The 13005-nt window shown below is 39.3% G+C and overlaps 1 protein-coding gene across 3 annotated transcripts in view; it reads left to right on the forward strand.

The window, feature by feature from the left end:
• The window catches only part of ZMIZ2 (zinc finger MIZ-type containing 2), a 101928-nt gene that overhangs the window by 45126 nt on the left and 43797 nt on the right, over positions 1 to 13005 (forward strand). Inside the window, exon 1 of one of the 3 annotated variants that reach the window (XM_070765331.1) lies at positions 3554 to 3577. The exons of the other annotated variants lie outside the window; for them this stretch is intronic. The gene's annotated coding sequence lies outside the window, so the exon portion shown is untranslated. Of the gene's footprint in view, positions 1 to 3553; positions 3578 to 13005 lie in introns of those variants that run through there. 3 annotated transcript variants of the gene reach the window in all.

Raw genomic sequence — 13005 nt, forward strand, 5'->3', positions numbered from 1 at the left:
AGGCCCCAGGGGAAGAGCCTTCTCTGTGGCGGCCCCAGCCCTCTGGAACGAACTCCCCCCAGAGATTAGAACGGCCCCCACCCTCCTTGTCTTTCGCAAATTACTTAAGACCCACCTTTGTCGCCAGGCATGGGGGAGTTAAGTTATCCTTTCCCTCTAGGCTATTACAAGTTATGCATGGTATGTTTGTGTGTATGTTTGTTTTTTTATAATAAGGGTTTTTTAGTTGTTTTTATTAATTGGATTGTTCATGTTGTTTTACCACTGTTGTTAGCCGCCCCGAGTCTGCGGAGAGGGGTGGCATACAAATCCAATAAATAATAATAATAATAATAATAATAATAATAATAATAATAATAATAATAATAATAATAAATATGGTACAGTATTTACTTCTGGAAGTCTTCTGATGTATCTTGGAATCAAAGGAAATCTTTTAGATACATTGTTTATTCAATGACAGCTAACCTAAAAAGTGTTTCTTGACCGAACAGGCCAATTATAGCACTTGGACAAATTACCTTTCCTGGAGTAAAGTAGTATCCTATAATTTTAGGGTATCTCACACTCAGTTCAGTATACTGATAATACCAAGTACGTAAGTATGTGTGGGTTGCAACTGTAACAGATCACTTTTGGGTAGAATAAATAGCAAGCAGCTTGTAACCTGGACTGGACTGGAACTCCTATAGTCCAAGAATATTGACCCTACCGACTGGAGAAATGTGGGTTAGCTGCTATAGCATATTTGAGCTCTAAGCTTTATTTCATTAATGAATGAATCTAGGAAACGTGGAAAGTTAATTCATATTAGGATCATTAACTTGGATGGATGGAGAAATAGGGAGAGATACACACCTTTGGTAGTGCTAAAAAGCTGGACTTTTGGGGAGATGACAGCTACCTGTGGAAAAGGAGTTTAGATGGAGGCAAGTTTGTCACATGGGGCTGAGAAATTATATCTCACCCCAAATTTCCTTCTTCTGCATTCATTCCAGATATTTCCTTGCTGTCTGTCTTGTATAGTTTCCCCAGTGTTTTTAGAACCAGTTTAAAGATACCTTGAAAATAATGTCTCCTAACTTTTTTTCTAAATATTTTATGTCTTAAGATTCTCCATCCTGGAACTAAATGTTGCCAAGAATCAAGTAGTACACAAAACACAAATTTTAACCTAAGTCATTTTTCTTGCACTGTTTATTCAATGACAGCTAACAAAAGAAGCATTTCTCAGCCAGGCAGGCCAGTTATAGGCTTTCCCCCCCTGATCCTCCCAAATACTTTTTTTCATTAGAGTCCATTAGGAAGCATTCTTTTGCAGTTTTGTCTAGGTAGTGACAAGAACCTCACCCATTTCTAAATGTATTCCATAGGAAAATCCATACAACTAGGATAGTACATCTGTTTAACTTGCAGAAGGAGATAATCTCTTTCTCCCCCTCCTTTCCTCCTCATAATTAATTTTGGAGTTATTGACACTTAAGGTAACATTTCTTATTTACTTAATCCACTTTGATGTGGATTTTGAGGTGGTGGACAACATTTAAGAATAATCCCCTGCAGCCACAATTAATTTTTGCAATTGCATGCTAGGAGTTATAACTTACTATGGATTTTTAAAAGAAGCACAGTTGCTGCTTGGAATGGATAATTGCTATAGTTGCGCCATGCTTTGTTTGGACTACAATGGAGAAATATGCTTTGGAGAGATGTTTGTATACCTACTTAATCTGTCAGAAACACTGTCAAGCAATGGGATCATGGAGCTGCTATCATTAAGCTGAGTGATCACCTGCACAAGTGGCTCATTGACTGAATATACCTTCTTATTTTATGTCTGAAGTATTGTATGACTTAGGACAGTGTTTCTCAAACTTGACAGCTGTAAGATGTGTGGACTTCAACTTCTAGAATAGCTAGCTGAGGAATTCTGGGAACTGAAGTCCATACATTTTATACACTTGCCAAGTATAGAAATGCTGTTAATGTAATAGATGACCTATAGAAGCTATAAGGGACCTGATTTTCTTTTTCCGCTTCTTCTCCAGGTCTAAAAAGTCATAGTTTTGAATCTCAACAGCTATTATGGATTCACTAAGTAATTGTAATGGCAGGTGCCATTTTCACAGTCCCTCCCCCTAGGTCCACTTTGCTTGTAGTATGGTGGATAGAAGTTTAGTTCACACAATTAACTTCAGCAGTTTGCTTTGTTTGGCTGAGCCTGTTGTATGAACTCAACCAGCTGGGTAGTTTATTCAGCAAACCATGTTTACGCATCCTTAGTATCATGGAAGCCCCGGTCAAATTGTCACTTAATAAGATTAGTTTGTAGTTCATGGAGACAACGAAATTTGTATAAAGACAAAACGATGACAATGATCATGTAAATGAAAAGCTTTGCATCCATTCAAAACATACATAATTATTTAATACAATTTGACAATTTGGAAGAAACAGTTAAAGGCAGTATGATTGCCTGGATGAAAAATTTGGCTATTCAATACAGTTAGAGGATTGGGACAAATTGTGGAAAGTAAATTATAAACTAATATTTATAAACTAACTAAAATATATATATAAGATGTTTTATCGATGGCACTTTGTCCCCACCAGACTTTCTAAAATTTACTCCAACATAGATACGCAATGTTGGAAATGCAAAGAAGAATTTGAAACATACTACCACTTGTGGTGGTCATGCCCAATGGCAAGAAAATACTGGAGAAAAATTAAGACATAGTTAAAAGAAATGACACAATATGACATAGAATTAAGACCAGAGATATACTTATTAGGAATAATTAGAGAACATTATATTAAAGCAAAGTACTGTACTACTTTATTGTCCATATATTAACTGCTGCGAGATTGGCATATGCTCAAAACTGGAAAGATCAAAAACTCCTGTCAGATAACATGATAATTAATAAAATAATGGATTGTGCTGAAATGACCACTTCTGAATTGCAAAACAAACAAAAAAGAGATTTTTTACAGCATGGGAAAACTTTTATAAGTGGCTAGAAATTAGAAGAGATAATATAAACAAGTTAAATAAACGGAAAAATTGTTAAAATGTGATCAACAAATGTAGAAACATAGAAGATTGACAACAGAAAAAGGCATCATGGTCCTGTATTTTATCTTAAGATGGATATATGTTTATCTAAGGCATGGTTTAACTTTGTTCCAAGCATCTACTACTCTTTCAGTAAAATAATATTTTCTCACATTGCTTCTGATCTTTCCCCCAACTAACCTCAGATTGTGCCCCCTTGCTTTTGTGTTCACTTTGCTGTTAAAAACACTTCCCTCCTGAACCTTTAACATATTTAAATGTTTTGATCATGTCCCCCCTTTCCCTTCTGCCCCCCAGACTATACAGTTTGAGTTCATTAAGTCTTTCCCGATCAGTTTTATGCTTAAGACCTTCCACCATTTTTGTAGCCGGTCTTTGGACCCGTTCAATTTTATCAATATCTTTTTGTAGGTGAGGTCTCCAGTAATGAAAATAGTAAATGAATAATATTGTGACTGGAAATACATCTGGAAATGAAATACTGTAGTTGCAAAAGTGGTTAGTATTTACTTTATCTGTTTATATTTAATTTATTTTTGTATATCTTGTTTATATATAGTTTATAACTAAAAAAACTCAATAAAGATTAAAACTAAAAAACTATACATGTTAAATTCTATTGCTTTGGATTCTAAAAGCAAAGTGGTAATCCTCTTTTATAACTGTTCTTAAGTATCTGAAGAGCTGTCTATCAGGAGATTGCTCTTAGCTAATGCTGGAAGATGCTTCCTATTGGTAAGAATAGGAAGACTAGAATAGAATCCACCAAGTATAGAATTGGTGGGACAAATGACCTCAGTAAGGGAAGGCTGGGAGTGTTTCACAAGAAGAAGCTGAAGAGTAATCTCTCTCCAGGGGCTAGAGGAAGTAGACTCCGAGGAAGGTCTATAGATGGATATAAGCATGTTTTTCTCCCTTGGATTTGTGCTGGAACATCCATTAAAGCTAAGTGCAGGACAATTCAGAATCACCTGAAATAAATATATGTCCATGGTGCTTGTATTCAGATATGGAAATGCAAGCAAATATATAGATTGTTGGTTCATGAAGAAACAGGCTATCAGCAGCTGGTGAATGGTAGGTTTAATACCTCTTGACTCATAGACAGTTTGATCCAGCAACATGATTCTGATGGTGAAATTATCTTTGGGATCACAGGTCTTGTGTTGAGTTGTCCTCCCTTCTGATTCTTTAATATTAGTGGCCAAAGAAAGTAACCTCATACATCATCAGTGTAAAGTAATAAGGATGATATATGTGCCTTCAGCAATGAATGAACGACCTTAGCAATATATAAGAAGTTACTTCAGAATAGAGTAGAAAAAGCTGTGAATGGACTACTAAAGCATTCTGGTCTTGATGTTTAGAAGGGGAGTGAGAAATATCACTGCAATTGTGCAAGTGTCTCTTATGCAGGCTTCCTTGGAATTCAGCATCATGGAGGCCAGCAGACTTATTTTCAAGTAAATGCACATAGGCTCCCTGGGCAGAATGCATTGAACAAATACCAATCCCTCACTGAATTTGGTGGTATACCACTCTGAGTGAACTATGCTGAGACTTACACTTCTGATTACTGTAGACTTGACTCATGGCATGAAAAATAGTTCTCTGTATCTGTGTTCTCCATGGCCCATATAAAATGCAAATCCACTTTAGATTGTATTAAAATTAAGGGGAGGGGTTGTCCTGCAAACAGTCCAAGCCTAGATTAGAAAACTGCAAAATCACTGGGGCACAGCATTTGTGAAAGCCTTCGTCCACCATTGACCAAGAGGACAATCTAGGACAGAGTTTGTCAATCATTGCAACTTGAAGAGTTGTGGACTTCAATGCTCAAAATTACCCAGACAGTTTTGCTATATCTTTGATTGCCAAGGCTGAGAAACTGATCTAGGAAGTCCATGCACTCCCTCCCTCCCTCTTTCTCCCTCCCTCCCCATCTCTTTTCTGGAATGTCAGTCAGCTCCTGCCTCTTGCCAACTCATTCTTGCTTTCAATGTATCCAGGAGCTATTGCTGTTGCTCCTGGGTGCAGGCGGAGCGGCGGCTCTCACTTCCTTTGGTTTGTTGCTATCTGGCTACCTGGCTCCCTGCAGCTGGAGCAGGCTGAGCGAGCAGGACGTGCTGTTCCACTGTCTGCCTGATGCTCAGCCTGGAAGGGAAGGGAGGGGCAGAGGTGGAAATGCTGTGACACTGGGTCACCACAGCAGCAGAGAGCTACACCACCACTTTCTCTACACAGGAACCAGATTGCTGGAGGAGGGAGGGAGAGAGCGAGCGAGAGAGCGATAAATATTTACCCTTTACAGTTGTGCCAAAGAGATGAAGAAAGATGAGCCCATTGCACATGTTCACCTTCCTCCTCCTCTCTCTCCCTCTCTCCCCCTCTTTTTTCTCTGTCTCTCTCCACAAAATAAAATTCCAAAGTTCTGTTCTTTAAAGTAACATGATTTGTAAAGTAAATGCAGTTTCAGAGTCAAAATTATGCTTCTTGAAATTTCCTTTCTTATTCTTCTGTTGTTGAGCTAAGAGGCGACCAGTTGCCTATGGCTACTGAAGTTTCCACTGGGCACCTCCTGAACCATCTGTCAGCCTTTCTAATCTGCTTGACTTTTCAATATTGATTTGCTTTTGAAAAAAAGAAGCTGGCATACCACAGAGTCAAATGACATCCTCTGGAATTATCTTGATTTGCAAGAATGTTCCGAGCCCAGTAGGCATTCCTGGAAAAGAAAGATGACAAATGATTGCAGCCCAGAGAGATTGGAAAAAGGAATCTCTCCTGGGGGGAGAAAAGGATTTTAAAACATTTATAGTGAGGCTCTTGGCCGACTAGGAGGTGGCAGGGGGCAATTAATCAATGAGTTTTGAGAGCAGTTGGTGTCTGCCAGATTTGTAAATGGGCAACCTATGACAGTTCTGAGCATGATTTTGACATACAGATAGTCCTTGGCCTTCGACCACAATTAAATCTAAAATATATTGCTAAGTGAGACATTTGGTAGGTTTGCCCCATTTTATTGACTTTCTTGCCACAGTTATTAAGTGAATCACTGCAGTTAAGTTAGTAACAGTTAAATAATAATAATAATAATAATAATAATAATAATAATAATAATAATAATTTATTAGATTTGTATGCTGCCCCTCTCCAAAGACTCGGGGCTGCTCACAACAATAATAAAACAATATTACAATGAAACAAACCTCATATTAAAAACATGTAAAACCCCATCATTTAAACCATGCAGCACACACATACCAAACATAAAATATAAAAGCCTGGGGGAGATGTCTCAGTTCCCCCATGCCTGGTGATACAGGTGGGTCTTAAGTAGTTTGCGAAAGACAAGGAGGGTGGGGGCAGTTCTAATCTCTGGGGGGTGTTGATTCCAGAGGGTCGGGGCCGCCACAGAGTTGTTGTGAATATAGTTTCCCCATTGATTTTGATTGTTGGAAGGCCGTAAAATGAGATCATATGATCCTGGGACAGTGTAACCATCATGAATATGAGTCCGTTGTCAAGCATCTAAATTTTTGATCACGTGCTAGGGAGAGGGGCAGCCATCATAAATATGAAAAACAGTCATAAGTCACTTTTTCAGTGGATTTATAACATTGCCACTAAACAAATTGTTGTAAGTGGAGGACTATCTGTACTTTAAGAATTTAGATTTAGATTTAATTGGATTTGGTATGCCGCCCCTCTCCAAGGACTCGGGGTGACTCACAGCATATACAGAAAACAGTAATAAAATAAAATTCTACTCCAACTCACAAGATTGCTAAATTCTTGCAAGCAATCTGTGCCAGAGTAAAAAAAGCAAATATAACCACTTTTTCTGAAGCATCTTTTGATGGCTTTCTTCAGAAATAAGTTTCTGTACATTTTAGCACTGTATTTGCAGATTTTCTCCAGAGAAGGCTCTGTGTTTATTTGCCTTTTTCAGATGAAATGGAACCTTACCTGGGACTGTCTTAGTTTGCTCTGTGATCCTGATAGGTCTCCTAAATTGCAGCAAAACACAAAATAAAATTATTCAGGGGACAAATTCAGCAGAAATATCTCATTGCTATGGTTGAAGCAATTCAAAAGATCTTGAATGATTTATTGTGCATCCTTTAGAAGTGATTTGGCAATCTCCTTTCCTTCCCACTTGTATAAAAAGTCCTGCTCAAGAAATCCACCAGACTTTAAAATCCTACTAGATCTTACTTAATGATACCAGAAATATCCTGCAGTCTCACACTTTCAGACAGAAAAATATTTGAGGGAGGATTAGTTTGGGCTTTTTTTTATAATACACTCATACACTCATCAGCATGTGTTACACTACAATGCTGTTTATGAAACGACCATCCTTGTTCCCTAAACTGAAGTTCTTGTTTCTGCCTGCATTGGTTGTTTCCTGATAAAACCCTAGATTATTCCTCTCCAGAGAAACACCCAAATAAAAGGAAAACAAAGAACAAATAAAGCTTCATTTAATTTAATTAATGGGAGAGAGTGCCAGACTTTGAATGTGGAGTTGCTAAGGGCTGTGTTATCCTTTGGACTCAAGTTATATTTGTCCCAATTAACTCCCTGTTGATTCTGCCCCTTCTGTGGGAAGGGAGGGGGAGAGATCTAAACCATTATCTATTGTGAAAAGCATCTTATTGTTCGAGTTAACATGAGATATATTTCCCCACTTCCCTTATTTGTCTTTGCAAGAACCAGAGAGGGTCTTGCCTGGGACATTTACTCAGATTACAAATCTGTTCCAGACTCAGGTTTCTTTTTATCTGACTGTTGTCTTGGTTGCGACTGTTCCTGACCCTCAAGTCATTCCTTTTGCCCATTATATGAACACAGTGCTTTCTAGCATGTGCAGAGTGCCACTGTCTGTCTGTGAGATAATTACTCATGATATGTTTGCAAATAGAATAAGTGAAGTATTTAGTCCCAAAAGGTCAGCTCTCTACTATAATCTAGAGTCACTGAGAGTCAAGAGCATGCATTTTGATTCAATCATGATTGGTCTTATAGTCAGCCAGATTGGATTTGGCATTTTTATCAGACTAAAGTCCTTCCCCAAGGCCTGTGATAGGTAGACTTTGTTTTTTGATTGTCTGATTGTAAGCTGTTCTAATAAAGCTGCCCTTAGCAATTGATTGATAGTGATTTTGCCATTGCATATGGTGTTCAAGTGGGGCTCCAGTTGTTTTGGGATTACATCCAAAGAGCCTATGAAACCAGGAGAGCAGCTGGTGAGGGCATGTGTGTCCACACAGAGAGGGCTCTGCATGCCACCTCTGGCACGTTGGCCATCGGTTTGCCATCATGGGTTTATTTATTTATTTATTTTATTTTATTTTATTTTATTCGACTGATATGCCACCCAGTCCAGAAGGACTTCAAATATATTATCTGAAAAGTTGCAGGGAGTGCAAGGTAAACTAGAAAAATGAACCATTCTGTACTTCAGAACAAATTCAAATAAACAAATGCTGCTAAGGGAGTATATACCTGACATGTCATTTTTAAGGGGAACAATAAACCAGGATCAGTTAAGAGTGGTTTGCTAACAGAGTCCATGCCTCAAGTCTGCTTTTTGTCTTCCTTCTCCCACTGAGATCAATTCAATGACTCCTGTTCCACATTTGAAGGAACCCTCAACTTACAAAATACAATTGGTACATAATTTCAGCTGCTAAGCTAAATGGTTGTTAAATGAGTTGTGCTTTATTTTATGAGCTTTTTTGCCATGGTTGTTAAGTGAATCATTGTAGACATTAAGTGAAATCACATGGGCATTAAGCAAATTTGGCTCTTCCCCCCATTGACTTTGTTCATTGGAAGCCAGCTGGGAAGGCTTGCAGATGGTGATCATGTGAACTCAGTCATAGTTACATGCCAGTTGACAAACACCAGAAGTTTGGTTACATGATGGTGGGGAATGCTGTGATGGCCATAAGTATGAGGACAAGTTGTAAGGCACTTTTTTCAGTGCCACTGTAAATGGTCACTAAATGAATGATTGTAAATCAAGGACTACCTGTAGCTGTTTGTACCTTGTATACCAGTTTATCTAAATGAAAATCTTTTCTCCAATTATGATCTTCTTAAAGGTTCATAATATTTGCAATTTGTTAAATGTTTAAAAGGCACCAGACCAGTCTCAAATTTAGATAAACACACTCAGCCAGTATTCCCCAACCTGGATGTCTAGGAAAAGGAGCTCCCATAGTACCCAATCGGAAAGGTCTTTGGGTTTAACCAATCTGTTGAGATGTATAGAGATGTCCTTGAAGAATAAGTTATAGGAAAACATGATGATGATATTTGTCCATGGTATTAGAAGAGGACCTTGACAACCCTCAGGAAAACATGAACTTGCCCCTGGAAAATAGGAAGATTTAAGAAAGAAGCTCAAAAATTGCCCCGCCTTAATTGATTCTCTTTGGTATAAGATGGAAGTGGGGAGAGGAACACCAAGTTTTTAAGATTCTGTTGTTACAGCTTTTATCAATAGCCTTCTTGTATTTCTTGTGGTGCCTATTTCTTGACCTGATTTACTCCTAAAGGTTGACAGAGTCCAATAAAGATTTTAACTGAGCAGAATTGGCCTCTTGTTCATTTGTTCACTCTGTTTACACAGAATGGGCTGCCTTGCTCCAGGTTATATTAGAACTACCTAATCTAAATTGAAAAAAATCCAGGGCCTCTAAATAGTACCAAATTGCAACTGTTTGCTGCCATCTAGTGGTCATCTGCATTTTTTCAGGCATATGGCAAGGTAGCCTTTTTACCTTTATAAAAATACTGTACAGTGGTACCTCTACTTAAGAACTTAATTCGTTCTGTGACCAAGTTCTTAAGTAGAAAAGTTTGTAAATAGAAGCAAGTTTTCCCATAGCAATCAATGTAAAAGTAAATAATGCACGCAAACCTATTAGGAAAGAAATTAAAGCTTGGAATTTGGGTGGGAGAAGGAGGAGGAAGAAGAGGAGGAGGACAGTCACTGCCGAAGGAAGAAGGTGAAGTGAGGGGAATAAAACAAATCCAAAAATTTAAGGCTTTTTAAAAAAAGAGGGACTCTGAGGCGCCTCCTATACACCTAGCGCGAGGCTGCCTCCCATACACTGCACTAGAGAGAGAAACCCAGGCAACGCGAAAGGGGGAAACCTCCTGCTCCTTTGATCGAAAGGCTGCTGCTGCTGCTGCTGCTGCTGCTGCTGCTGCTGCTGCTGCTGCCTGCTTCCTCTTCCTTCCCATGCTGAAAGCCTCCCCTCTCTTCTCACTCACTTGTTTTGTAGCCGGCGCTTTTCCTTCACTGTGGTGACTCTTCGGTTTGACTGAAGCCGAGTTGATCCAGCTGGGGTGAAGCGCCCCCTTTTGCCTTTCTGTGCCCAGACGCTCTGAGAGGCAACCTCGCGCCGGGTGTATGGGAGGCAGCGCAAGGGAATCACCACAGCGAAGTCATTTATTCCCTCTCCAAGTGCCTAGAGAAAGGAAAACGCTCCGTTCACTCTGGGCAGCCCAGGGAGCGTTTCTTTTCTCTGGGCGTTGGCAGAGGTTTATTCGCTCTCCAAGCGCCCAGAGAAAGGAAAATGCTTCATTTGCTCTCAACTGCAAAAGCCTCCTTAAGCGCCACCGAAAGGCTCCTCTGGCAGCCCAGAAAAGCCCGAGATGGCCGGGATTAAAGGGGAATGGCAGGAAACTGGCTGGGCCTTCGTGCCGCTCTCAAATTTCCTCGGAAATTTTTCCGGGCTTGGGTTCTTAAGTAGAAAATGGTTCTTAAGAAGAGGCAAAAAAATCTTGAACACCCGGTTCTTGCTCTTGTTGCATCTCCTTGTGGCTAAGGGAAAACGAGAAGTAGTAATGCAATAGTATTTTTTTTTGAGAGAGAGATGGGATGGGTTGAATATGAGTTGCACTAGCTACCAATTAGTCTCTGGTCACAATTCAAGGTGTTGGTTATTATCTATAAAGCCCTACATGGCCCCTACAGGGCCAGACTATTAATGGGACCATATCCTGCCATATACCTCCCAGAAACAAATAAGATCTCACAAGGTTGGCCTTCTCCTGGTCCCACTGACTAAACAATGCAGGTTGGTGGGGCCATGAGGGACGGCCTTTTCTGTGGCTGCCTCGGCTCTATGGAACCAACCCCCCCCCCCGATGTCATTACATCCCCCATCATGTTGGCCTTCTGAAAGGCTGCAAAGACCTGGCTTTGCCGGCAGGCCTGGGGGCCATGAATTATACATCTTTCATGGCCAAATCGTATTGAATGGTATGTTGTGTTGATTGGATTGCTGAGTTGTGAGTTTTTACTGGACTTGTTTTTATTGTTAACTGTACTTTTATATTTTGTTGTAAGCCGCTCTGAGTCCTTCGGGATGGGGTGGCATTGAAATCAAATAAATAATAAGCAAGCAAACAAACAAACAAACACATAAACAAACAAACAAATAAATAAATAAATGCTGTTTGAATACAGAGCTGTAGTCCCTTTGTGCTTAGATCAGCCTCTACCACTAAATTTAGAAGATAAACATGAAAAATATAACCTGTATCCACTTCAACCCTTGTTGGCTGTTTTTAAATGCCTTTCTTAGAACTAACTAAAACTCTATAGAAATCCTCTGAATTTAGCTGAATGCTTAGCATACTGTATCAGATATCTACTTTCCCATCAGTTTCTGTTTCTGCTTTTCATAAGATGTTAATTTTTTCCCAAGTATGTATATCTTTTAACCTGCATATCCTTTGGATAATGACATGGATGGTACTTCAGGCCAGGAGGGAGGAAAGGAAGATTAATTTATGTAATAGTTGCTGGGGGGGGGGGAAGAAGACAATTTACATTACCCCTCCCGCCCCTGCCCTGCCCCCCATGCTTGCACAGCTAGCTAAGACTGCCAATTCATTTTGAAACCACTTGTGGCATGCATACACTTGCTTTGTTCTGCAAAATAAGCATTGTTTCTTTATCATGATTGGAAGAGTTCTTAAATTTTTTGGGGTGGGGGGACTCAAAGTTTAGGTTTCATTTAAAAAGAGATGTCCCATTGACTTTGATTGCTAGAAGGCCGAGTGAAAAGTTTCAAATGGTGATCACAACACCCTGGCAGTCAGCAACCTTTATAAATACTTGCCAAGTGTCTGAATTTTGATTATGTGTCCGTGGAAATGGTGTGATGTTGTAAGCACAAAGGATGAGTGGTAAGTCACTTTTTTCAATGCTATTTTAAATTTGAATGGTCACTAAACGAATAGTTGTAAGTCAGTGGCTACATGTAATGTAAGTCAAGAGTTTCAGTATTATTTTTTAAAAGGGAAGAAGATAGCCTCCCTCAAAAATAGGAAAAATATATCTTGCCCAAATGTAATATCCCGCTGCCTATATGGTGTCATAGGCTTGCAATTAGCTCAAACAAATAATTAGAATAACCCCACTATTGCAGCCATCTTCTCCCAAAGGATGTGAATATCAGCCACACACATGATGTTCTTTTTCAGAATGTCTCTGCAGCTTTTAAGAGTGGCTTCTCTCATTTAATCATCATTAGATAAGGTTTGTCCATCTCAAGGAGATAAACATGATTGTTCATTAACATTCAAAGTTAGTGGGGGATTAAGGAAGAGGAGCTGGTTTTATTTAAAATCAAAATTGACAACTTTACCAGGGGCAAAAGCATGACTACTCTGGGAGTGGGGGGAGAAGTTAGATTCAGAGAATACTTCAAACTTTTACACTCTGAAGTGTAATCCCAGTCCCCAATATGGGGTACTTACCATAGTTTTTGTGGGTTTATGGAAGTTGTGGTCCTACACCTCACACAGGCACTAAGATATCAAATCTGTACTGTATAGCATAACTGGGAAATTTCTCAGAAATGACCAGTTTTTTCTCTCCTCCACTGTGGTGTAAG

The sequence above is a fragment of the Erythrolamprus reginae genome, chromosome 12 (genome assembly GCF_031021105.1).
Source record: "Erythrolamprus reginae isolate rEryReg1 chromosome 12, rEryReg1.hap1, whole genome shotgun sequence".
In the NCBI taxonomy this organism is placed as follows: domain Eukaryota; kingdom Metazoa; phylum Chordata; class Lepidosauria; order Squamata; family Dipsadidae; genus Erythrolamprus; species Erythrolamprus reginae.